Here is a 25,939-nt window from a genome sequence, read left to right on the forward strand (position 1 = left end):
CCTGGAGCCCAGCGCCGCGGGTGCGGGAGCACTAAGTGGGCGGAGCCTCGAGGCGCGCGGCGGTAGCGACGGCGCCCAGCCCGCCAGAAGAGCGCGCGGCGGGCGGACGGCGGGGAGCCAGTCGGGTAGGGCGAGCGCGGACAGCGGTTGGCTGCGGGGGGGTGGGTTGTGAGTGGAGCGCGGGGGGTGGGGGGACGGGGGGAGGAAGGAAGGGGAAGAGGCGGAGCGTGGGAGCGCACAGTGTCAGGAATACAATAGTGCTCCGCGCCGCTTCAGCCGCCGCCGCCGCCGCCTCAGCCGCTGCAGCCGCCGCCGCCCAACCGCCTGCCCAGCGCTGAGGCCTGACGGGCCGGGCGGGCGAGGGCCGAGGGCGGGAGCTGAGGCACTGGGGGCGGCCCCGGCGGATCCCGTGGCGGGGCGGGGGGCGGGGGGCGGGGGTGGGGAGGAGATTAGGGGGCAGGTGCGAGGGAGGGGAGAGAAGAAAGCGAGCGGTTCGGGGGGCGGTTACCACCCCTACCCGACTCGCCAGGCACGTTGCCGGGCCCGAGTGTGGAGCCGGGAAGGAGCGGCGACCGAGCTGCGCAAAGGTAGGCGCCACTGAGGCTCGACGCGGGGCGAGCGGGCTAGGGGGCGTCGCGTTGTGTGGGCAGCGGGAGTGGCGGCCTCAGGGAGTGGAAACGGGCGCCGCGGAGCGCAACGTCCCGGCCCAGCCTCGCCGCGCTCCGGGTCGCTTCGGCTCCTCACCGCGGTGGCCTCCGGCGTCCCCAGCGCCTTGGGGCCGAGAGCGTGTGTGGGCTGAGGTGAAGTGCCCGGTGGTCCCTCGGCCGGCCGGCGCAGCGCCGGGTGGCCGGCGCGGGGGCAGGGGTGGTGGGGGCGCCCGGCCGGGCTCGGCTGCGGCTACACTCGGGAAGGAATTGAGCGCCATAACTGTTGCGGCCGTTCCCTCCGGTGCCCCATCCTGGCGCCCCCTCCCTCCCGGTCCACTGCCTGCTCTCGGGGCTCCCGGGGTCAGACCCGCGGCGGGAGGACCTGCTCTGCCGGCCGCCTGGGGCCGGATGCTCCGGGGAGCGGGGGCGCGCCCTGACTGTTTCGATGTTGGGGGGCGGGAAGAACTGAGTCCCGGAGACTGGGGGCCGGGCGGTGCGGGCGGCGGCGAGGTCCCCGGTGAGCCCGGGCGACCCGCGGGCTGGCGAACTTTCCCTCCCCCTCGCGTCATTGTTCCGGCGCTCCGGGTCCGGATCCGCGGTGAGCGCCGGGCGGTCCGGGGGCGGGGGTGGCGAAAACGGGAGGGCTTTGCCAGTCTTATGGGAAAAATTTCCCATCGCTGGGCAAGGCAAAGTTAACTTTTCTCCAGCAATCGAGTTGGTTTTATTCCCTCCGCCGTGGGGCAATCGATTAAAAAAAAAGAAAAGATAGCCTCCCTCCAATCTTTTTCTCTCGCTTTTCAGAGGCACTGCTTCGGTGAAGTCTGGCTTTAAATTGCACCGGGCAACCTGCGTTTATTATTTGTGAGGAGGAAAGGGGGGGCGGGATTTCGAGTGTGTGACCGTAATGGTGGTATGTGAAGGCATGTTTAAAAGTTGGTATCATTGTGTAGCCCTGGGACATATGCAGCTCCTAAGCATTTGGCAAGAAACTTGTTTGGCCGCTTCTCTGGATTTCTGAGTTGCAGGGAAATCCATGGTCTCAGATGTTCGAGAGATTGTTTTTGATGTGAGATCCGTTGATCTGTGAAGCTGAGGATGAGGTCCCCGTGTCGTCTCCCCCCGCGTCCCCCCACCCCCCTGCCGTCTGATTGTGTAAGAAATCAAAACCGTGTTGATGGTGATTCCAGTGGCCTGGAGGGAAAGGCGACCTCATTCCCTGATAAAGATAACTGTCTGCTTCTCTCAAAACTGGCAAAGTAATGGAAAATAATTTAGGTAAAGACTGGTTGCACAACATCTTGGCTTAGTTTAAGCAACCCAGAATCCACTTTCTCAGAGTAGTTCTCTTAAATACCTTCCCTGCAGCCATTTCTTGTCAGCCTGGGGGTGAAGGCGGGGTGTGAGAAAGGAGTCGGCCTGAACAAAGCATCGCGTTTTTATTTAATACTTTCATAACATCTGTAAACAATGGGAATGTGGATCCCAGGCCTCTGTACCTTTTGAATAGTGTAGTTCTCATGCTTTTATAGTATCATGTGATTACTCTTTGGATAAGTGAAAATGTGTTTTTTTTTCTCTTTTGTTTAGCCTAGGAGTATTCTACCTCTATAACATATCATTTTCTTTTTCATTTAAAGTGAGCTCTAAATTTAAATACTTGAACTGTAAAAGGATAATGATTCTCTCCAAGGGTGAGAGAATTACATGAGCTCTCAGTCTTGGCTACCATCATTGACACCTTTTCTTCAACTATGCTCTTCTCTACAGTTTTGTTTGCTAGAGAAGTGCTCTTAACCCAGTTTTGGTGCCTTGACAGTTTCTTGCATTCTTCATCCAGTCAGTTCTGGAATACTCAGGGGTCCTGGTCTGGTCCTAGAACCTACACTTTCGTTCTCCCACTTTTCTGAGTCGTGTTGCTGTGCCTTGGCAGTGTGGTAAATGCCTTCTCACCTGTAGGAGTTGGTGAATCTTGTTCACAGGTAGGGGAAAGTGAAGAAGGGCCTCCCACTCCTACCTGAAGTGTTTGTGATCATCTGGCCTCCGGGAGTGACTTGGAAGCAGCCTTAGGGGTGACCGGGACCCACCTTCTGGCCTGTAGAGAGTTCCCAGGAGCAAGAAAGGTGATGGTGCAGGGCTGTCATCATAGTTGAGATGTATGAGTTAGCAAAAGTTAAAATATTTTAAGAACAAAGGATGTTGAAGGCTGTAGGTTGAGTATGATCTCCTTTGGTAATGCTTGTCTTTTCCCTCCTTTGTGTTCCACTGACCCTAACAACCCATTTCTACCCTAAGCTACACGAAAGCATTTCTTCTTTTTGCACGCTACTTTGAGGTCTGGCTGGAACTAAGCAAGTATTTTGGGGGAGGCAGAAGGCATTGGGTGTTTTTGAAGACATGGCATTACAAAGGACTCTAACAAGCCTTGATCAGGGATACAGAGGTTGAATATTATCATAGGACATAAGGTACCTACCTCCTCATAGAGCTTACACAAAACAGGAGCTGAGGAAGGTAGAGATCATATGCTGGTTTACATTAAGAAAATCTCTCATCAGGGGATAACTTACTGTGACCTTTACTTATCTCACCTTATAAGTGAGGGGTGAGTATTGGGTGACACCCATGTGGCACTTTGCTGAAATGGCTAATATGGGACACTTGAATGGTTTACAAGTTTCTACCTGTTGTTCCACTTACAGTGACTGGGAAAGCTGAAGCATTCTGGTTTGTGGGGTGGGGAAGGTCTAGGATGAGTACGTAGAAGTGATGAACGAATAAAAGGGTGCTAGCAAGTGGTCATTACAGACCAACTAACTACTAGCTTTGAGTTTTCTCTTTTCTGGAATCTTTGTGACTCCCCCATAGTTATTTTTGCCTCCTTCCTGTAGATCTCTCCTTAGACAACAGCAGCAAAGCTCTTACCATCGAAACTGCCTCTGTGCTTCTCTTGCCGGGGACAGTGAGCAAGAAGTGTCCTGGGGAGAATTTGCCTGACCCTATAGCTGAGCTTGGGAAACAGAAAGTAAGAACCCAAAGGTAGCCGACTGAAGAAAGCAGGGGGCCTGGTGTGGGGAAATAGTACTGGGGCATTGTCCAATGGGAGATACCTATATGTTCATTAGTGCTCTTCAAGCGGTAAATAATTTAATCTCTGTCCCAACCCAGAAGCCGTGGCTGAGCCCTGTTACCTAAGGGGCTTTTTGTTGGCTGATAGGCAAGGAAACCCGAGTCTGGAGTGTGTTTTTTGGAACAGCTGACAAGAGAATATGGTACCAGCATGGCCAGTACACTAGACCTTGTGTGTTGCAATCTCCTGGGAAATTTTTTTTTTAGATTTTCAAAACTTCTTATTTTGACACAATTAGAAAAAAAGTTGTAAGAATAGTACAAAGAACTCCTTTATTCCTTTCAGTCAAGGTCACCGTTTACTAACAGTTTGTTCCCATTTGCCTTATCATTTGCTCTTTCTGTTTCTTTTTATGAACAGTTTGAGAGTAACCATTGAGAGATTGGTATTTGTCAAAGGCATCTGCACAGAGGGTGGCCCAGGTGCAGCTGTGGGGTGCAGCAGAACATTGGTGAGTGAAATCTACCTAAAGCTGTAAAGCACACATTTGTAAATCACATGGAATCTCTGGTGCTAAATATAGAAATCAGTATCAATTGGAAAAGTGGTTAATGTAAACTCTCCTTTTGTCAGCATTTTTGTCAAGTTTGTTCTTAGCTCTGCCAAGCTTTAATAGTTATGAAAATCCATTCCACCACTCCCCCAACTTTGCACCTATAATATATTCTCGAACATTTTCATTTAATTTATTTAGCAAGCATATATTTGCTAGGGGTATAAGAGGTGAAAGATACTCATCTCCTTGAGAGCTCAACAGCCAGTGGAAAGGTAGTAAGGAAATCTATCACCTCAATCAAGGGGAAGAGTATTGTGCTAAAGGGGTTTACAGGGGTAATTGGAACAGCAAGCTGGTTAAGGATTTGAAGAGTTAGATACCTGGGAGTCATTTGGGAAGTATGTGAATGTGAAGATCCATCTTTTCTGAGGCTTGCTGCTCTTAGATGACAAGGTTTATGAGTTAGGGAAGCCTTTGGTGTCATATCCAACACAGACTGTGGGGTCATGCCAACTTGCATTTTAATCCACCACTTGATTTTGACGAGTTACTTAACTTCACCATGCCTCAGTTTCTTCATCTGCCAAACCACACCTCCGAGATAATAATTAATTGAGGTAATAATTGCTCTGTTGGACTTCCCTGGTGGCGCAGTGGTTGAGAGTCCACCTGCCGATGCAGGGGACACAGGTTGTGCCCCGGTCCAGGAAGAGCCCACATGCCACGGAGCGGCTAGGCCTGTGAGCCATGGACACTGAGCCTGCGCGTCCGGAGCCTGTGCTCCGCAACGGGAGAGGCTACAACAGTGAGAGGCCCGCATACCGCAAAAAAAATAATAATAATAAAAATAATTGCTCTGTAAACATTCATTTCGTCTTCCCTTCAAAAAATACAGTATGGGGGGAATAGCATGAAAGGTACTAGGTATTAAGGTGAAATCCAAGGAGGTGTTTCTATTTTTCTGCAAATAAATATCTAATTACTAATTGTACTGAGTTGTGATGGAGATTACTATGAGATAATAGCAATAACAGCAGCGATGATTTGTTAACCATTTCTTGTGTGCTAAGCACTGTGTTAAGTGCTTATCACAGGGTATCTTTCTGAGGCTCAAAGAGGTGAAGCAAAGGTAACATGCCTAAGGTCACACAGCAAGTAAGAGGTAGAATGCTTCTGAGAGGGAGATCAGCAAGGTGCCCTGGAGCCTGAAGGATGAGCAGGAAAAAACAAGGTAAAAGTCAGAGAGAAGGGATTGCTAGGCAGAGGGAACAACAGGTGTTGTAAGGGCACTGAGATGGGAGAGAGATGTAGAAAGAATCCACAGAGGTTTGGCTAGGACCTGGGGAAAGAGATGAGATAGGCAGGGGAAAATTGACAGGGCCTTATGGGACCTCATTAAGGAGCTTGTGTTTTATTCCAAGGACTGGGGGAGGCTGCTGGAAGGTGTTTTTCAGTGTGTGTGTGTATTTAATCCAGAAAGGCATCTAGTGAGGCCTAAACAAAAGCGGTTTAAGAGAGTCATTTCCCTTTCAGTGTCCCACTTTGTGATCCAATAGAGGCAGTGTTTCTGGCCTAAATGTGTAGATCTTTTTTTTTTTGGCTGCGTCGGGTCTTAGTTGCGGCACACAGGCTTCGTTGAGGCAGGCGGGATCCTCTGTTGCAGCACGCGGGCTCCTCTCTAGTTGCAGCGTGCGGGTTTTCTCTCTCTAGTAGTGGTTTGCGGGCTCCAGAGCGCGTGGGCTCTGTAGTTTGAGGCACACAGACTCTCTAGTTGTGGTGCACGGTCCTAGTTGTCCTGCGGCATGTGGGATCTTAGTTCCCTGACCAGGGATCAAACCCATGTCCCCTGCATTGGAAGGCGGATTCTTTACCACTGGACCACTAGGGAAGTCCCATGTGTAGATCTTAAACAATTTTTACAGCCCACCATTAACATGGCTAAAAAGAGTTGCTGTGATGCTGGAAGAAGCTGGTCCTGTAGAATGCTTCTAGAAGGAGGTTTAATTGGGCTCTTATATCTGATGCTTTTTAGGCTGCATTAAGGGAGCTCTTTCAGCTTTCACCAAGCCCTGTCAAATGGGAAAAAAAGTAGAATTGAAGGAAAAAGTGATTCCTGGAAACCTGAGTTGTTGTTCATGTTAGAAATGGAACTGTTGAATATATAAGACTTTGGCTTAAATATATCATGATAAAGATGCTTCAGTGACTAAATGGAAATTTTTTGTGGAGTGTGTGTGTGTGTGTGTGTGTGTTTGGTGTGTGCCATCCGTGATGGCAGACAGTGCATTTGTGAGAATCTGGGAAGACTGATGAATTTTTTCTATACTTATATATTTATTTATTCTCATCCAGGTACTGCAGGTTTTTCTGTTTGAAACTATTTCTTATGTGCAGAGTAAACTTCATAGGGAAAATCAGTGTTCTTTTCCCCTTTCCATATATAGTGGACCACAAACATATTTACTTTGAAGTAGCCTATGTCAATTAGCTTTTCCTTCTTTTTTTTTTGGCAGGGAGGATAGTTAGCTGGCAGCTGGATGATCTAGGATGGCCTCGCTCACACATTTGGTAGTTGGCAGGCTGGTTGGTCTAGGAGCCCCTAAGCTGGGATGGCTCATCCCCACTCCAAATGGTCTCTCATCCAGCTGGCTAGTCTGGACTTGTTAACATCCTGGTCTCAAAGGCACAAAGAGTAGCAAGCGAGAGCAAGCACCAGTGCACAAGCACTTCTCAAGTGTCTGCTTGTGTCACATTTGATATTGTCCCATCAGCCAAACCACAGAAGTTCTTCCATGGCCAAGCCCAGAGTCGTTGTGGGAGGGGACCCTCCAGGGTGTGGACATAAGGAGATGTGAGAAAATTGGGGACCATTACCACAGTAATGCATAATAATTATTAATGAATATAGCAGCTTTTCCTTTGATAAATCATTTTAAATGCTCATTTGTAAATGTAGTGTATTCTTGAGACTAAGTAATATGATCATGCCACGTCTCTTCTATCGAGTGTGGAGCTGAGTGATGGTTTTTCTAGGAGGAAGCCAAAGGGAGACAGTGTGGCTCTAGATGTAGATACCATCATGAATGGCTTGGCTGCTCACTGATCTTGTGTGGCTATTATCAAAGGAGCCCCTGGGTTTCCTCAACCTCCCGTTCAAGCTTTATCACAAAAACTGTAGTGTACTAGACTGCACTAGGTTTTGTAGTCAAGCAAAAAGATGGCTAACTGGGAATCCATCACCACCTGAAAGATGAGAGAAACATTTGCATCCTTTCTTCATAACCTTTATGTGATTTATAGTTTTACCTAAGAGAAGAAATCCTTATTTAGGCATTATAATAAGGACAAAGGATTCTCTGTAGATATGTTTTATTTGGTCAAGATTTTAAAATCTCCCTGTGGTTGCTGTGAAGAATCCACCATTGTGCTGTAGAGTGGCCAGTGACTAGTAATTTGGGGAGTCAGCCTTTGGCTTTTGCTTGTGAAGATTTTAGAAGTAACACCTTTTACACACCTGAAATAGGCTTTACAACCAGCTTGTGGCCTGAAATACATTACATGAAAATGCAACTGGACCCTAGGAAGCATGTGTGGGAAAATGAATAGAAGGCTCACTTTGTACATCTTAGAGCTGTACATTTCTCTAGAAAATTGCCTGGTGATAGAATCTCAGCTTCCTTTTTTTCCTCCTAGGATAAAAATTAAAATGAAAAATCCCTGACATTTTAAAAGTCAGTGACTTGCACCAGTCAGAATGGCCATCATCAAAAAATCTACAAACGATAAGTGCTGGAGAGGGTGTGGAGAAAAGGGAACCCTCTTGCACTGTTGGTGGGAATGTAAATGGATACAGCCACTATGGAGAACAGTATGGAGGTTCCTTAAAAAACTAAAAATAGAATTACCATATGATCCAGCAATCCCACTACTGGGCATATACCCAGAGAAAACCATAATTCAAAAAGACACATGCACCCCAATATTCATTGCAGCACTATTTACAGTAGCCAGCTCATGGAAGCAACCTAAGTGTCCATTGACAGATGAATGGATAAAGAAGATGTGGCACATATGTACAATGGACTATTACTCAGCCATAAAAAGAAACGAACTTGAGTTATTTGTAGTGAGGTGGATGGACCTAGAGTCTGTCATACAGAGTGAAGTAAATCAGAAAGAGAAAAACAAATACCATATGCTAACACATATATATGGACTCTAAAAAAAAAAAGGTTCTGAAGAACCTAGGGGCAGGACAGGAATAAAGATGCAGATGTAGAGAATGGACTTGAGGATATGGGGAGGGGATAGGGTAAGCTGGGACGAAGTGAGAGAGTGGCATGGACATATATACACTACCAAATGTAGAATAGCTAGTGGGAAGCAGCCACATAGCACAGGGAGAACACCTAGAGGGGTGGGATAGGGAGGGTGGGAGGGAGACGCAAGAGGGAGGAGATATGGGGATATTTGTATATGTATAGCTGATTCACTTTTTTATAAAGCAGAAACTAACACACCACTGTAAAGCAATTATACTCCAATAAAGATGTTAAAAAAAGAAAAAGTGACTTGGAAATAGCCATCAAAATTATAAATGCACATATCATTTGAACCAGCAAACACTTCCAGGAATGAATTCAACAAATGTTTGCGTGTTACTCGGAATATTGCTTATAATAGCAAGAGTGGTTATAGCCTAAGGATCAATCAAGGCTTGATTATACAGTAGAATATTACATTGATATTGCATGATCTTCAAGATGTACAAAATGAAAAAAAAAGCAAGAAACAGAACAATGTGTATTGTATACTACCATTTGTATAAAATAGATAGTGGGGCAGTAATATGTAAATTTTTGCTTACATAAACATAAAATATTTCTGGAAGGATATTCAAGACACTGATAGCTTTGGGGCATACATGGCCTGGGTAGAAGGTGGGAGAGAGACTTTTCACTGCATAAACTTTTATATATACTTTTGGAATTTTAAGCCACGTGAATATATTACCCTATTTTAAAAATTAAGTACATTTATCTAAAAAGAGATGGTATATGGTTATGGTGATGTGAACTTCCATGAACTCCTACACAAGTTGACCTGGTCAGAACTATCCATGTTAAAAAATATATCCAGCCAGTTTTGTTTCCTAGAAATGCCTCAGAATAGTGTACTTCTGAATTTTTAACTATAGCCCTACCTTTTTCAGAATGTCATATGAATGGAATCATACAGTATGTAGCCTTTTTTGGTCTTGCTTCTTTTACTTGATTCATCTATGTTATGTGAAATAATAGCCTTTTCCTTTTTATCGCTGAATTGTATTCCATTGTATGGAATACAACGGTTCATTCACCTGTTTCAGGACAACTTGGTTGCTTCCAGTTTCTTGGCTATTATGAATAAAGCTGAATAAATATTTTGTGTGGACATAAGTTTTCAGTTCATTTGGGTAGATACGTAGGAGTGGGATTGCTGAGTTTTTATAAGAAACTGCCAAACTGTCTTCCAAAGTGGTTCTACCATTTTGCATTCCTACCAGCCATGAAAATGAGGAGTGTATGTCAAGGTTCATCTTCCTGAATATGGATGTCCAGTAGTTCCAGAACCATTTGTTGAAAAGACTGTCCTTTCTCCATTGAATTGCTTTTGTACCTCTGTCAAAATGTGGTTATGCTTGTGTGGGTCTATTTCTGAGATCTCTGTTCTGTTGAATTGATCTTTGTGCCTGTCATTTTGCCATTACCACACTGTCTTGACTATTATAGCTTCATAGGATTCTTGAAATCAGGTAATATGGGTACTGTTATTTTTTCTTCTTTATCAGAGTTGTAGAGGTGAGAGAGGACATCCTTCATTTGTTCCAGTCTTAGAAAGCATTCCATCTCTCACCATTAAGTACGATGCTAGCTGTAGGGATTTTTTTTTTTTAATATATACCCTCTTGTGCTGAAAAGAGTTAACATAGCAGGCCTGAGGCTGGGAAATTGGCTTTTCAAACATTTTGAAAATAAAACATTATATTATACCTTCATTTATTCCTTTTCCAACGTTCTTCATTTCTTTATGCTAATCCAGCTTCCCATCTTATTCATAATCTTTCTGCCTGAAGAATTTTCCTTTAACATTAACTTTTATGCCAGATCTGCTGTCAGTAAATTCTGTTTTTGTTTGTATGAGAAAGTCTTTTTTTCCCTCACTTTTAAAGGACATTTTCATGGAATATGGAATTCTGAGTTGAGTTTTTTTCCTCTCTCAACATACTACTCCACTGTTGCCTTGCTTGCATGGTTTCTGTAAAGTCTGCTGTAATTCTTATCTTTGATCCTCTATAGCTAATTTGCCTTTTTTCCTCTGGCTTCCTTAAGTCTCTTTGTCTTTGCCTAGGTGTGGCCTTTTAGTTTTTTTCATATTTATGCTGCTTGGTATTCTCTGAGCTTCTAGTGTCTGTGGTTTGTTGCCTGTCACTAATTTAGAAAGTTCTCAGCCATTATTTCTTCAAATAATTATTGTGCCCCATTCTCTCTTTTTTTCTTCCTTCTGGGGTTCCAATTACAAATATATTATACTGTTTGTTATTGTCCCACAGTTCTTGAATGCTGTGTTCTATTTTTTCTCCCTTTTGTCTCTTTTTATTTTATTTTTATTGACCTGATCAACAAATTTGATCTTTATGTTCACTGATTCTTTCCTTGTTTGTGTCAGTTCTACTGTTGAGCATGGTGGTTTTTTACTCTTTTTTTATTGAGCATTTCCATTTGATTCTTTATCACAGTTAACATCTCTTTTCTGAAATTATCCATCTGCTCTTGCATATTGTCTACCTTTTCCATTAGAGTCTTTAACACAGTAATCATAATTCTTTTAGATTTCATTTCTGATAGTCCCAACTTCTGTGTCATACTGAATCTGGATCTGATGATTGTTTTGGCATTTGGAATATTTTCCTGCCTTTTATTATACCTCATAAATTTGTTAAAAGCTGAACATGGGCAGGAGAAGAACACAGGTTTCCTTCTGCTAGGCCTTTAGTGTGGGGATTTTAATTAATCTAGTCAGGAGTCTGCCTGTGTTCCATGTTTGTTTTTGCTATGGGCACCAGAGATTTCTGATTCCTCTAGTGATACCTTCTTTTTGACTCCTGCTTGGCTTTGGGTTTTTCCTTTGTGCTGTTTCCCAAGAGCTGTCTCTTACAGCTCTCCCAGTTGTATTTCAGTGTTACTAACCACATAACTGGTTTGCCAGGTGGTGGTTGCTGGGGGAGGGGGAGTTCTCTGATGATTTGATTAAGCCTCAGACTTAGGCAGGTACTGGAACTTGGGTCTTGAGTGTGTCCTTCACAAGATTTCCTGCCCTTTCTCCAGGAGTGGAGCTTCTTTTTCTTTTTCCTCTGTTCATTCGCCCAGCAGCAGTGAGTATCCACCAGTGTCCTCAAGCCATAGATTTTAAGTCCCCCCGAAAATTAAGCCTTTTGTTCTGTACTAGAGATAAAGGAAAGGGGTCTGGGTGGATTTCACAGTGAGTGCTATTTTCCTAAGCCAAACAGCACCTTCATGGAATCTTTCTCTGACATTTTTCCTGATCTTCCCTGTAGGAGCCTTGTGGGATTCCTTTTGGTAAAACTTGGAAGAGGATGGGAAACCCCTCCCCCACAACGTGGAGCCCAAGAGCTTCATACTCTCATGACATTCCATACTCTGGCCTCCAGTAATTTGTCAGAATCTCTAGTTTAATCTTCCTACCAGCTTACATGTTCGGATCCTGTGGCTACCTGCAGGCACCGGTCTCTTCAGATAGTGGGTTGGTGGTTTGCCCTATGACTTCACTTCTCTGATAGGTCCAAGAAGAGTCATTGATTTTCAGTCGATATAGCTTCTTTCTTGTAAAGGTGGAAATGATGACCTCCCAGTACTTTACATGACCAAGCTGAAACCTAAGTCCTCAAATAACTTTTAATCTACACAAATGTCTAATGTGCAGCCCATAGAAACTTAGTACAGGTTAGTTTTTTCCCCTTTTCTTTTTTTCAAACCCTTGAATTTTATAGTTTTATGGCTAGGGAGCCAGAAATAATTGATTCTGGCTTGGGTTCTGCCTATTTTAGGCTTTAAAAGCCTCTGTACCACTGGTAGTATGTTATATGTTTGTCTTGCTCTCTTCTAAAATTCTGTGTATGCCTTTGGTAACTATTGAGCATGTTGTTAGCACTCAATAATAATTTGCCTCATTCAAAATTAGAGCATGATTTAGCCTTTCTAGATCATAGAGTTTGTTAGTGACCATGTGTTCGTTGTTTTTATTCTTCACATTTCCAGGTGCAATTCAGTTCAGCTGATAGTTGTTGAGTGCCCACTGTGCTATGAGTGAGGCACTAAGTGTTAAGTAGAATACAAGCCTGACCTGGTAAATGGAGTAACCAAGGGGTTCCTGAAGGCAATGGAAGCCCCATGGATGGAAGGAAATTGCAACTTGGGAAACATCTCCATTTCAATCTAGGATTTTTAAAATTCTTTTTAAATTTTTATTTTTAATTATACTAGTGATACATGAATGAATTCTAGTAAAAACTGAAAAGTTTTTACTAGTTTTTACTAGAGCCATGGTTGTCCATGACATCCTTATGACATTCTCATTCCGTCACATTCTCCTTCCCAAAGTTAATTTTAACTACTTACTTTTGTTTTACTGTGCAAATTGCTATATCAAACGTATCATCTAATAAGTTTACTGAAATACTTAAAAATTTTTTTTTTTATTTTTGGTCGTGCCACACAGCATGTGGGATCTTAGTTCCCCGACCAGGGATCAAATCCATGCCTCCTGCTGTGGAAGTGCAGGGTCTTAACGACTGAACCGCCAGGGAAGTCCCGTGAAATATTTTTATATTTAAGGGAATAAGCACCCAAATTCATTTAACTTTTAAAGAATGTTTATTAGGGGTAACTGTCATCATTTAGGTTGGATGTGTGGCCTAATAATGATTCTTTGCTTCACATTATAATGTAACTCTTCTGGTTTTTAAACCTGAAAACCTAGTGTTGGTGACAGAACTGTAAAAGTTTATTTTGAGTAAATAAGAAATACAGAAATTCGTACTGACTGAAAAGATGACGACCTGTTGCCTTTTTCTTTAATTATCATAGTATAATTGACTTTTCTGGGGTGTGTATAGTTCAGTGGATTTCGACACGTATAGATCAGTGTAACCACTACCACAGTCAAAGTACAAAACAGTTCCACCACCCTAGGAAACTCCTTTGTGCTACCTCTTTCAGTCATACTATGTTCTCACCCCAACTGCTGGCAGCCACTGATCTGTGCTCTGTCACACTATAGTTTTGTCACTTTGATGTCACAGAAATGGAGTCAGACTATATGTAATATTTTGAGGGTTTTTTTCAATCAGCATAATGCTTTTGAGATTCATCCAAGTTGTGTGTATCAAATAGTTTGTTCCTTTTTATTACAGAGTAGTAGTCTATTATATGAAACCACATTTTGGTTGTTTCCAGTTTTGGGTGATTAAAAGTAGGGCTGCTGTAAAAATTCATGTGCAAGTGTTTGTGTGCACATAAATTTGCATTTCTCTAGGGTAAATACCTGAGAGTGAGATTGCTAGAATTACACTGCCATTCATGGTAAAACTAGTTAGCTAGAGTTTGAATGCTAGAAATGGATAGAGTAACAAAGACCCAAATTGTTTAAATCTTGCTTTTGCTTCTTACTAGCTATGCAACCTTGAGTGAGTTTAACCTCTTTGTGCCACAGTTTCCATATTTGTAAAATGAAGTTAACAATAACAACCACTGGGATTATTGTGTGGGATTAATGGCATATTTTAAAAATTTATTTATGTTTGTCTGTGTTGGGTCTTAGTTGCTGCATGCAGGCTTTCTCTAGTTGTGTCAAGCGAGGACTACTCTTCATTGGGGTGTGCAGGCTTCTTATTGTGGTGGCTTCTCTTGTTGCGGAGCATGGGCTCTAGGCATGCAAGCTTCAGTAGTTGCAGCACATGGGCTCAGTAGTTGGGGCACGCGGGCTCTAGAGTGCAGGCTCAGTAGTTGTGGCGCATGGACTTAGTTGCTCTGCGGCATGTGGGATCTTCCCGGACCAGGGATCAAACCCATGTCCCCTGAATTGGCAGGTGGATTCTTAACCACTGTGCCACCCGGGAAGTCCTATATTGATGGCATATTAAGAATAAAATGCTGATCGGGACTTCCCTGGTGGTCCAGTGGTTAAGACTCTACATTCCCAATGCAGGGGGCCTGGCTTTGATCCCTGGTCAGGGAACTAGATTCCGCGTGCCACAACTCAGAGCCTGCATGCCACAACTGAAAAAAGACCCCACATGCTGCAACTAAAAAAAGACCCCACATGCCTCAACAAAAGATCCTGCATGCTGCAACAAAGATACTGCATGCCGCAACTAAGACCTGGCACAGCCAAATAAATAAATATTTAAAAAAGAATAAAATGCTGATAAATGTCTGGCATATTAAATGTATTATTATACTTATCTCATGTTTAATAAAACGTTTTCTTGTCAGAGACATTCGCCTTTAGTCAATTAAAATAGAGAAATTAAATAATCCATAGGAGGGAGCTTCAAAATGGCGGAAGAGTAAGATGTGGAGATCACCTTCCTCCCCACAAATACATCAGAAATACATCTACGTGGGGGAACAACTCCTACAGAACACCTACTGAATGCTGGCAGAAGACCTCACACTGCCCCAAAGACAAGAAACTCCCACGTACCTGGGTAGGGCAAAAGAAAAAAGAAAAAACAGACAAAAGAATAGGGACGGGACCTGCACCAGTGGGAGGGAGCTGTGAAGGAGGAAAGGTTTCCACACACTAGGAAGCCCCTTCTCGGGCGGAGACTGCTGATGGCAGAGGGGGGAAGCTTCGGAGCCACGGAGCAGAGCACAGCAACAGGGGTGTGGAGGGCAAAGGGGAGAGATTCCCGCACAGAGGATAGGTGCCAACCAGCACTCACCAGCCCAAAAGGCTTGTCTGCTGGGAGCTGAGGCTCTGGCTTTGGAGGTCGGATCCCAGGGAGAAGACTGGGGTTGGCTGAAGGGGGCTAGTGTGCCACAGCTAGCCAGGAGGGAGTCCAGGAAAAAGTCTGGACCTGCCTAAGAGGCAAGAGACCATTCTTTCGGGGTGCGCGAGGAGAGGGGATTCAGAGCACCGCCTAAACGAGCTCCAGAGAAGGGTGTGAGCTGCGGTTATCAGTGCGGACCCCAGAGATGGGCATGAGATGATAAGGCTGCTGCTGCAGCCACCAAGAAGCCTGTGTGCAAGCACAGGTCACTGTCCACACCTCCCCTCCTGGGAGCTTGTGCAGCCTGCCACTGCCAGGGTCCCGTGATCCAGGGACAACCTCCCCGGGAGAACGCACGGCACGCCTCAGGCTGTTACAACGTCATGCTGGCCTCTGCCGCCGCAGGCTTGCCCCGCATTCTGTACTCCTCCCTCCGCCCGGCCTGAGTGAGCCAGAGCCCCCGAATCAGCTGCTCCTTTAACCCCGTTCTGTCTGAGCAAAGAACACACGCCCCCAGGCGACCTGCACACAGAGGCGGGTCCAAATCCAAAGCTGAACCCCAGGAGCTGTGCGAACAAAGGAGAGAAAGGGAAATCTCTCCCAGCAGCCTCAGGAGCAGTGGATTAAATCTCCATAATCAACATGATGTATCCTGCATCTGTTGAATACCTGAATAGACAACGAATCATCCCAAATTGAGAAGGTGGACTTTGAGAGCAATGATATATATATTTTTTTCCCTTTTTTCTCCTTTTATGAGTGTGTATGTGTATGCTTCTGTGTGTGATTTTCTCTGTATAGTTTTGCTTTTACCATTTGTCCTGGGGTTCTGTGTGTCCGTTTTTTTTTGTTTGTTTAAGTATAGTTGTTAGCATTTGTTATCATTGGCTGATTTGTTTTTTGGTTTGGTTGCTCTCTTCTTTCTTTCTTTTTTATTACTTAAATTTTTTTAATAATTATTTTTTATTTTATTTTACTTTATTTTATTTTATTTTATCATCTTCTTTCTTTCTCTCTTTTTTTTCTCCCTTTTATTCTGAGCCATATGGATGACAAGCTCTTGGTGTTCCAGCCAGGTGTCAGGGCTGTGCCTCTGAGGTGGGAGAGCAAACTTCAGGACACTGGTCCACAAGAGACCTCCCAGCTCCATGTAATATCAAACAGTGAAAATCTCCCAGATATCTCCATCTCCATGCCAAGACCCAGCTCTGTTCAACAACCAGCAAACTACAGTGTTGGACACCCTATGAGAAACAACTAGCAAGACAGGAACACATCCCCATCCATTAGCAGAGAGGCTGCCTAAAATCATAATAAGGCCACAGACACCCCAAAACACACCACCAGACGTGGACCTGCCCATCAGAAAGACAGGGTCCGGCCTCATCCACCAGAACACAGGCACTAGTCCCCTCCACCAGGAAGCCTACACAACCCACTGAACCAACCTTAGCCACTGGGGCCAGACACCAAAAACAAAGGGAACTATGAACTGCAGTCTGTGAAAAGGAGACCCGAAACACAGTAAGTTAAACAAAATGAGAAGACAGAGAAACACACAGCAGATGAAGGAGCAAGGTAAAAACCCACCAGACCAAACAAGTGAAGAGGAAATAGTCTACCTGAAAAAGAATTCAGATTAATGATAGTAAAATGATCCAAAATCTTGAAAATAGAATGGAGAAAATAGAAGAAACGTTTAACAAGGACCTAGAAGAACTAAAGAGCAAACAAACAGTGATGAACAACACAATAAATGAAATTAAAAATTCTCTAGAAGGGATCAGTAGCAGAATAACTGAGGCAGAAGAATGAATAAGTGACCTGGAAGATAAAATAGTGGAAATAACTACTGCAGAGCAGAATAAAGAGAAAGGAATGAAAAGAATTGAGAACAGTCTCAGAGACCTCTGGGACAACATTAAATGCACCAGCATTCGAATTATAGGGGTCCCAGAAGAAGAAGAGAAAAAGAAAGGGACTGAGAAAAAATTAGAAGAGATTATAGTTGAAAACTTCCCTAATATGAGAAAGGAAACAGTCAAGTCCGGGAAACGCAGAGAGTCCCATACGGGATAAATCCAAGGAGAAACACACCAAGGCACATATTAATCAAACTATCAAAAATTAAATACAAATAAAAAATACTAAAAGCAGCAAGGGAAAAACAACAAATAACACACAAGCGAATCCCCATAAGGTTAACAGCTGATCTTTCAGCAGAAACTCTGCAAGCCAGAAGGGCGTGGCAGGACATATTTAAAGTGATGAAGGAGAAAAACCTACAACCAAGTTTACTCTACCCAGCATGGATCTCATTCAGATTTGACGTAGAAATTAAAACCTTTACGGACAAGCAAAAGCTAAGAGAATTCAGCACTACCAAACAGCTTTACAACAAATGCTAAAGGAAGCTCTGTAAGCAGGAAACACAAGAGAAGGAAAAGACCTACAAAAACAAACCCAAAACAATTAAGAAAATGGTAATAGGAACATACATATCAATAATTATCTTAAATGTAAATGGTTTAAATGCTCCAACCAAGAGCCATAGACTGGCTAAATGGATACAAAAACAAGACCCATATATATGCTGTCTACAAGACACCCACCTCAGACCTAGGGACACATACAGACTGAAAGTGAGGGGATGGAAAAAGATATTCCATGCAAATGGAAATCAAAAGAAAGCGGGAGTAGCAATTCTCATCAGACAAAATAGACTTTAAAACAAAGACTATTACAAGAGACAGAGAAGGACACTACATAATGATCAAGAGATCAATCCAAGAAGATATAAAAATTGAAAATATTTATGCACCCAACATAGGAGCACCTCACTACATAAGGCAAATGCTAACAGCCATAAAAGGGGAAATGGATAGTAACACAATCATAGTAGGGGACTTTAACACCCCACTTTCACCAATGGACAGATCATCCAAAATGAAAATAAATAAGGAAACACAAGCTTTAAATTATACATTAAACAGGATGGACTTAATTGATATTTGTAGGACATTCCATCCAAAAACAACAGAATACACATTCTTCTCAAGTGCTCATGGAACATTGTCCAGGATAGATCATATCTTGGGTCACAAACCAAGCCTTGGTAAATTTAAGAAAATTGAAATCATATCAAGTATCTTTTCCGACCACAACGCTGTGAGACTAGATATCAATTACAGGAAAAAATCTGTTAAAAATACAAACACGTGGGGGCTAAACAATACTTAATAACCAAGAGATCACTGAAGAAATCAAAGAGGAAATCAAAAAATACCAGAAACAAATGATAATGAAAACACAACCCAAAACCTATGGAATGCAGTAAAAGCAGTTCTAAGAGGGAAGTTTATAGCAATACAGTCCTACCTTAAGAAACAACCTAACTTTACACCTAAAGCAATTAGAGAAAGAAGAACAAAAAAAAACCCCAAAGTTAGCAGAAGGAAATTAATCATAAAGATCAGATCAGAAATAAGTGAAAAAGAAATTAAGGAAACGATAGCAAAGTTCAGTAAGACTAAAAGTTGGTTCTTTGAGAAGATAAAGAAAATGGATAAACCATTAGCCAGACTCATCAAGAGAAAAAGGGAGAAGGCTCAAATCAGTAGAATTAGTAATGAAAAAGAAGTAACCACTGACACTTCAGAAATACATGGGATCATGAGAGATTACTACAGGCAACTATATGCCAATACAATGGACAACCTGGAAGAAATGGACAAATTCTTAGAAATGCACAACCTTCCGAGACTGAAGCAGGAAGAAATAGAAAATATGAACAGACCAATCACAAGCACTAAAATTGAAACTGTGATTAAAAATCTTCCAACAAACAAAAGCCCAGGACCAGATGGATTCACAGGTGAATTCTATCAAACATTTAGAGACGAGCTAACACCTATCCTTCTCAAACTCTTCCAAAATATAGCAGCAGGAGGAACACTCCCAAACTCATTCTATGAGGCCACCATCACCCTGATGCCAAAACCAGACAAAGATGTCACAAAGAAAGAAAACTACAGGCCAATATCACTGATGAACATAGATGCAAAAATACTAGCAAACAGAATCCAGCAGCACATTAAAAGGATCATACATTATCGTCAAGTGGGGTTTATCCCAGGAATGCTAAGATTCTTCAACATATGCAAATCAATCAGTGTGATACACCATATTAACAAATTGAAGGAGAAAAACCATATGACCATCTCAATAGATTCAGAGAAAGCTTTCGACAAAATTCAACACCCAGTTATGATAAAAACCCTCCAGAAAGTAGGCATAGAGGGAGCTTTCGTCAACATAATAAAGGCAGTATATGATAAATCCACAGCCAACATCATCCTCAATGGTGAAAAACTGAAACCATTTCCACTAAGATCAGGAACAAGACAAGGTTGCCCACTCTCACCACTCTTATTCAACATAGTTTTGGAAGTTTTAGCCACGGCAATCAGAGAAGAAAAAGAAATAAAAGGAATCCAAATCGGAAAAGAAGAAGTAAAGCTGTCACTGTTTGCAGATGACATGATACTATACATAGAGAATCCTAAAGATGCTACCAGAAAACTACTAGAGGTAATCAATGAATTTGGTAAAGTAGCAGGATACAAACTTAATGCACAGAAATCTCTGGCATTCCTATACACTAACGATGAAAAATCTGAAAGTGAAATTAAGAAAACACTCCGATTTACCATTGCAAGAAAAAGAAAATATCTGGGAATAAACCTACCTAAGGAGACCAAGACCTGTATGCAGAAAATTGTAAGACACTGTTGAAAGAAATAAAAGATGATACAAATAGATGGAGAGATATACCATGTTCTTGGATTGGAAGAATCAACATTGTGAAAATGACTCTACTACCCAAAGCAATCTACAGATTCAATGCAATCCCTATCAAACTACCACTGGCATTTTTCACAGAACTAGAACAAAAAATTTCACAATTTGTATGGAAACACAAAAGACCCCGAATTGCCAAAGCAATCTTGAGAACGAAAACTGGAGCTGGAGGAATCAGGCTCCCTGACTTCAGACTATACTACAAAGCTACAGTAATCAAGACAGTATGGTACTGGCACAAAAACAGAAGTATAAATCAATGGAACAGGATAGAAAGCTCAGAGATAAACCCATGCACATATGGTCACCTTATCTTTGATAAAGGAGGCAAGAATATACAGTAGAGAAAAGCCCGCCTCTTCAGTAAGTGGTGCTGAGAAAACTGGACAGCTACATGTAAAGGAATGAAATTAGAACACTTCCTAACACCATACACAAAAATAAACTCAAAATAGATTAAAGACCTAAATGTAAGGCCAGAAACTATCAAACTCTTAGAGGAAAACATAGGCAGAACACTCTATGCCACAAATCACAGCAAGGTCCTTTTTGACCCACCTCTTAGAGAAATGGATATAAAAACAAAAGTAAACAAATGGGACCTAATGAAACTTCAAAGCTTTTGCACAGCAAAGGAAACCATAAACAAGACCAAAAGACAGCCCTCAGAATGGGAGAAAATATTTGCAAATGAAGCAGCTGACGAAGGATTAATCTCCAAAATTTACAAGCAGCTCATGCTGCTCAATATCAAGAAAACAAACAGCGCAATCCAAAAATGGGCAGAACACCTAAATAGACATTTCTCCGAAGAAGATATACAGATTGCCAACAAACACATGAAAGGATGCTCAACATCACTAATCATTAGAGAAATGCAAATCAAAAGTACAACGAGGTATCATCTCACACCGGTCAGAATGGCCATCACCAAAAAATCTAGAAACAATAAATGCTGGAGAGGGTGTGTAGAAAAGGGAACACTCTTGCACTGCTGGTGGGAATGTGAATTGGTTCAGCCAGTATGGAGAACAGTATGGAGGTTCCTTAAAAAACTAAAAATAGAACTACCATATGACCCAGCAATCCCACTGCTGGGCATATACCCAGAGAAAACCATAATTCAAAAAGACACATGCACCCCAATATTCATTGCAGCACTATTTACAGTAGCCAGCTCATGGAAGCAACCTAAGTGTCCATCGATAGATGAATAGATAAAGAAGATGTGGCACATATGTACAATGGAATATTACTCAGCCATAAAAAGAAACGAAATTGAATTATTTGTAGTGAGTTGGGTGGACCTAGAGTCTGTCATACAGAGTGATGTAAATCAGAAAGAGAAAAACAAATACCGTATGCTAACACATATATATGGACTCTAAAAAAAATGATCATGAACCTAGGGGCAAGACGGGAATAAAGACTCAGACCTACTAGAGACTGGACTTGAGGATATGGGGTGGGGGAAGGGTAAGGTGTGACAAAGTAAGAGAGTGGCATGGACATATATACACTATGAAACGTAAAATATATAGCTAGTGGGAAGCAGCCGCATAGCATAGGGAGAGCAGCTTGGTGCTTTGTTACCACCTAGAGGGGTGGGATAGGGAGGGTGGGAGGGAGGGAGACGCATGAGGGAAGAGATATGGGGACATATGTATATGCATAACTGATTCACTTTGTTATAAAGCAGAAACTGTTACACCATTGGAAAGCAATTATACTCTAATGATGTTTAAAAAAATAGAATAAAATAAAATGATATCATGGAGATAAGTAATTAAAAAATAATAATAATCCATAGGTGTGGTGTGTTTGGTAGGCAAGCCTTCAAAGCATGGTGTCCATTGGCGAAATTTTAAATGTTGTCCTCAGTTGTCCTTAGGAACATTTAGATGTATGGGAGTCCTATATAATATCCAATGATTGGCCAGATGCCCCCTTTTGATGGTTTTACTTGTCCTCCCAACATTAAAGAATCACGTTCACCAAAAATTTAGTGCATTGCTATACTTCATAAAGAAGCTGCAAAAAGTAGCTCAGAATGAACTAACACTCGAGTGGTTGCTATATACCAGGCCTATGTGTAGACAGTCCTCAAGTGTGTAAACCTGAGTATCTCCCCACAAAATAAGTAATTCGGATAATCACTAAATGCTATTTTTATACTTTTTTAAAAAGCTAACTGTTGAGGACACTGATGAGGCATGATTTATTGGAACCCCCGTGATATGAACCATCTATAATTTCTCAGATCCTAAAAGAAAACACATCTTTTTACAGGAAACCTCCCCAGTTTTGAGGAGCACATTGAGGAGAGAATTGACAAAAACAGCATGCCCACTCAGATATCTCCCTAGAATACTATGTCATTAGAAAATGCAGTGGAGGTCCCTTTCTTGCATAACTGCTGCATGCTATGGTCTGGCTCAGTCTGAGCAAGCACCAAGGGCAGAGGAGATGTGTTTTCCCTTGGAGAACTTTTCCCTATCCTATGATGTATGCACAAAGGGCCACCCATTCACCTACTAGACAGTGGATAAAGCCCTGTATGTGTAAAGAGGAACCTAAATATCCTTTCTTTTCCTGTCTATTAGTTTCAGTTGTTTTGTAATGTTTTCCCATGACGCAATCCATCAACTGAGGACAGTTCTTCACCTGGGATTTCAGGGCAACTAGGTTTAACAGAAATCTTAAGCACACAGACTGGGAAGTCATCTCTGAACTGTTTCCTCACTGGCTCCCCTCCCCCAGTACCACCAACAATCCAACACTCAAGTTTACCTGGAGCCTTTCCTCACAGCTGGATCATCCTGTCCTCTTCTTCCTGCCAATCAATCCTGCCTGGGCCAATTCCAAATTCTTGGAAATTCTAGCTTGGGAGATTCTCCATTTCCCCAAAACCCACACACTTGGATGTTATCCTCTGCACCATATTCTCTCATTTTAAGTCCTGTCTTTTTTATTCACTTTGGCACCTAATGCCATACTTCCTTACTCTGTGACCTATTTCGTATACACATGACCTGAAGCTTTACAACTAGACTGCCCCTCCCATAGTGTTAGTAGAACTTCAAATTCTCTACGTTCTGTCTCTCACAAATACCTGAAACAGAATTGTTGCCTGCTGGTTTTTTATTTTTTATTGAAGTATAGTTGATTTACAATTTTGTTAGTTTTAGGTGTACAGCAAAGTGATTCAGATACGTGTGTGTGTGTGTGTGTGTGTGTGTGTGTATTCTTTTTCAGATTATTTTCCCTTATAGGTTATTACAAAATATTGAGTATAGTTCCCTGAGCTATACAGTAGGTCCTTGCTGGTTATCTATTTGCTGCCTGCTGTTTAATTAACAAACCAAACATCACTTCTCATTTTGTATTTAAAAAAATTACACATAACGTGTTCTAATGGCCACATAAATCCTGTGGAAAGCAGTAGTTTGGAATACATTTTGCAGACTGTCAAAAGAAAACTGGTGTTTTCCTATGCTGCCACTGTGAAAAGTGTGGCTATACAGTCTGCCTGGGCAGAGCATGGCTCCGTAGTTTAGATTACAGTCAAAACTGCAGGCAGCTTTTCCCTGGCTGCATCATGTTTTCTAGCCTCATCCATGATTCCTTGCCCACTTATAATGTTAAAGAGCACTAGGATTTTTTCTTTTCAAATACAAACAAAACTTTGACTGTAAACAGTTGTATCCTACTTGTCTCACATGAAAGTTGAATCTTATACAGGAGAGAGGAGGGTGTGTTTGTGTGTGTTATGAACCTAAATTTAGCTCTCTCTAGGATAATCAATTCAATCCAGGATAAGCATTTTTTTATACTTCTAAATAAGCCTACCTTGAAAACTCCAATTATGCCCTTTAGCCCCTTGAGGAGAATCCATGTAGGCACTTGCCTTTAGGGAAACTGTCTCTAGGCTGATTTCTTGCCATGATCTCTGTGCCGCTCCAGGTCATACTCAACTTCCTTCCAAACTGCTGTTCATAAAGATGCAGGCTCTTAAAGGTGTCTTCGCTACACCACCATACCCACTCCTGCCACTAAGCCACCATGTACTCCTGGCTGCTCACTGCATAGTAGGTATGCCTGTACTCCTGAGAGCCTAGCAGGTAAAGTCCCCCACGCCCAAGCATAACCTTTCCCACCATCCTTACCGCTTATGTCTTAAATCCTCTTCTCTACCCACTCCACCCAGGTGTGCATTCACTAGAGTCTAAACATACCATGAGTCGTCCTGCCACTCTGTCTGTACTGCCTCTGCCTGAAGTTCTCCACATTCCTCTGTTCTATCTGCACATTTCTCAGGATCCACTCAAAAGCTCATTTTTTTCACCTCAGTGGTTCCTTCCATCTCTCAAGGCCCATAGGACTATGTGTTTAACACTCATTTTCCCAAATGGAATGGTGTGATAGAGTGCTTAATGGCCACCAAGTCTTTTCATTTCTGTATATACACCACTTTACAGTGTGACTTTGCAGCTTCTTCCATCAGGAGGTGGAGTCTATTTCTCTACTCCTTGAATCTGAGCTGTTCTTGTAACTCGATTTGGCCAATAAATGCAGCATGAGTAACTGGGTGACTTCTGAGCCTAGGTCTCAAGAAGTCTTGTAGCTTTCCTCTTCTCCCTGAGAATGCTGAAGCAACCATGTGAAGAAGCCCCAGCTAGTCTGCTGGAGGAAGAGAGATGATATTGAGAGGCCAGTCAGCAGCCAACCATCAGACATGTGAGTGACGCCATCTTAAATACTCAACCCTAGTCGTATTGCCAGATGACCAACTTCATGAGGAACTCTCGGAAAGACTAGCAGAAGAACCACTCAGCTGATTCTAGCTCAGATTGCTGACCCACAGAATTATGAGCAAATAAAATGGTTGTTATTTTAAGTCACTAAATTTTGGGGTGATTTGTTATGCAGCAGTAAATAACTGAAAGAGCAGGTTTTGTACTGCTGTATTCCTGGCATCTAGAGGGCATGTTCATGGTAGGTTGTCGGTAAGAGATTGCTGTGGATCCCTGTCATCAAGGTGTCACTCCTCTTTACTTAGTAGACAACCAAGCTTCCTAATCCTCATGTCTCTCCCTGGCTCTCAAACAGTTCAAAGCCTGGGCTCAACACTGTCTTCCAGGATGACACCTTGCAGTTCTTCTTCACTCCACTGGACCAACATCCATTCATTTGCTCCCTTCACAGCCCTTTGACAGGTCATATCTTTCAGCTGCATGCTGCATTCCCTCACTAATTACTTCGTTCACTAAACCCTGAGGGGCCAACCCATGGACTGCCTCAATGCCATAAAGCTGTTCTCAACTTCCCAACCTTCCACCATCACTCTGAACCCTCACTACCTGATTCACATGTGCTTACAATTAGGAGAGACCTAAGAGATTGTCTAGGACAACCCCTTCCAGTTATGAATGAGGAAAGAAAGTCCCAGATAAGAAATAATAATAATAAATGGCTTATTCAAGGTCACATGATGGCAGTATCAATACCAGAACCCACATGTCATGCAGATTATTACCTAGTAGATTGCTTATTTGTGCTTGGTTTGTGTGTGTGCAACTGTGCCCTGCAGTTTAGACTGTGGAAGTTCCTTGGAGAGTGGCATCATATCTTTTACTTCTCCTACCTTTTCACACTCTTCCTGCTATCTGCAAAGACTGACTAGTAACTACTGGACACGTCAGCAGTCAATAAATGCTTGTTGATTAATTGACATTTAAAAGGAAATTACGCTTGGA

At 42.6% G+C, this 25,939-nt stretch overlaps 1 protein-coding gene across 6 annotated transcripts in view; it reads left to right on the forward strand.

Annotated features, from left to right (window-relative positions):
• The first annotated feature begins 447 nt into the window (after positions 1-447).
• JADE3 (jade family PHD finger 3) overlaps positions 448-25,939 on the forward strand; it is a 153,315-nt gene continuing 127,823 nt past the window's right edge. For 3 of the 6 annotated variants that reach the window (XM_033409699.2, XM_049704819.1, XM_033409701.2), the window contains exons 1-2: positions 448-587; positions 4,135-4,225. The gene's annotated coding sequence lies outside the window, so the exon portion shown is untranslated. Of the gene's footprint in view, positions 588-4,134; positions 4,226-21,875; positions 24,921-25,939 lie in introns of those variants that run through there. The other 3 variants (XM_033409700.2, XM_033409702.2, XM_049704818.1) reach the window with 3 other exon arrangements.

Source organism: Orcinus orca, chromosome X, assembly GCF_937001465.1.
Source record: "Orcinus orca chromosome X, mOrcOrc1.1, whole genome shotgun sequence".
NCBI lineage: Eukaryota > Metazoa > Chordata > Mammalia > Artiodactyla > Delphinidae > Orcinus > Orcinus orca.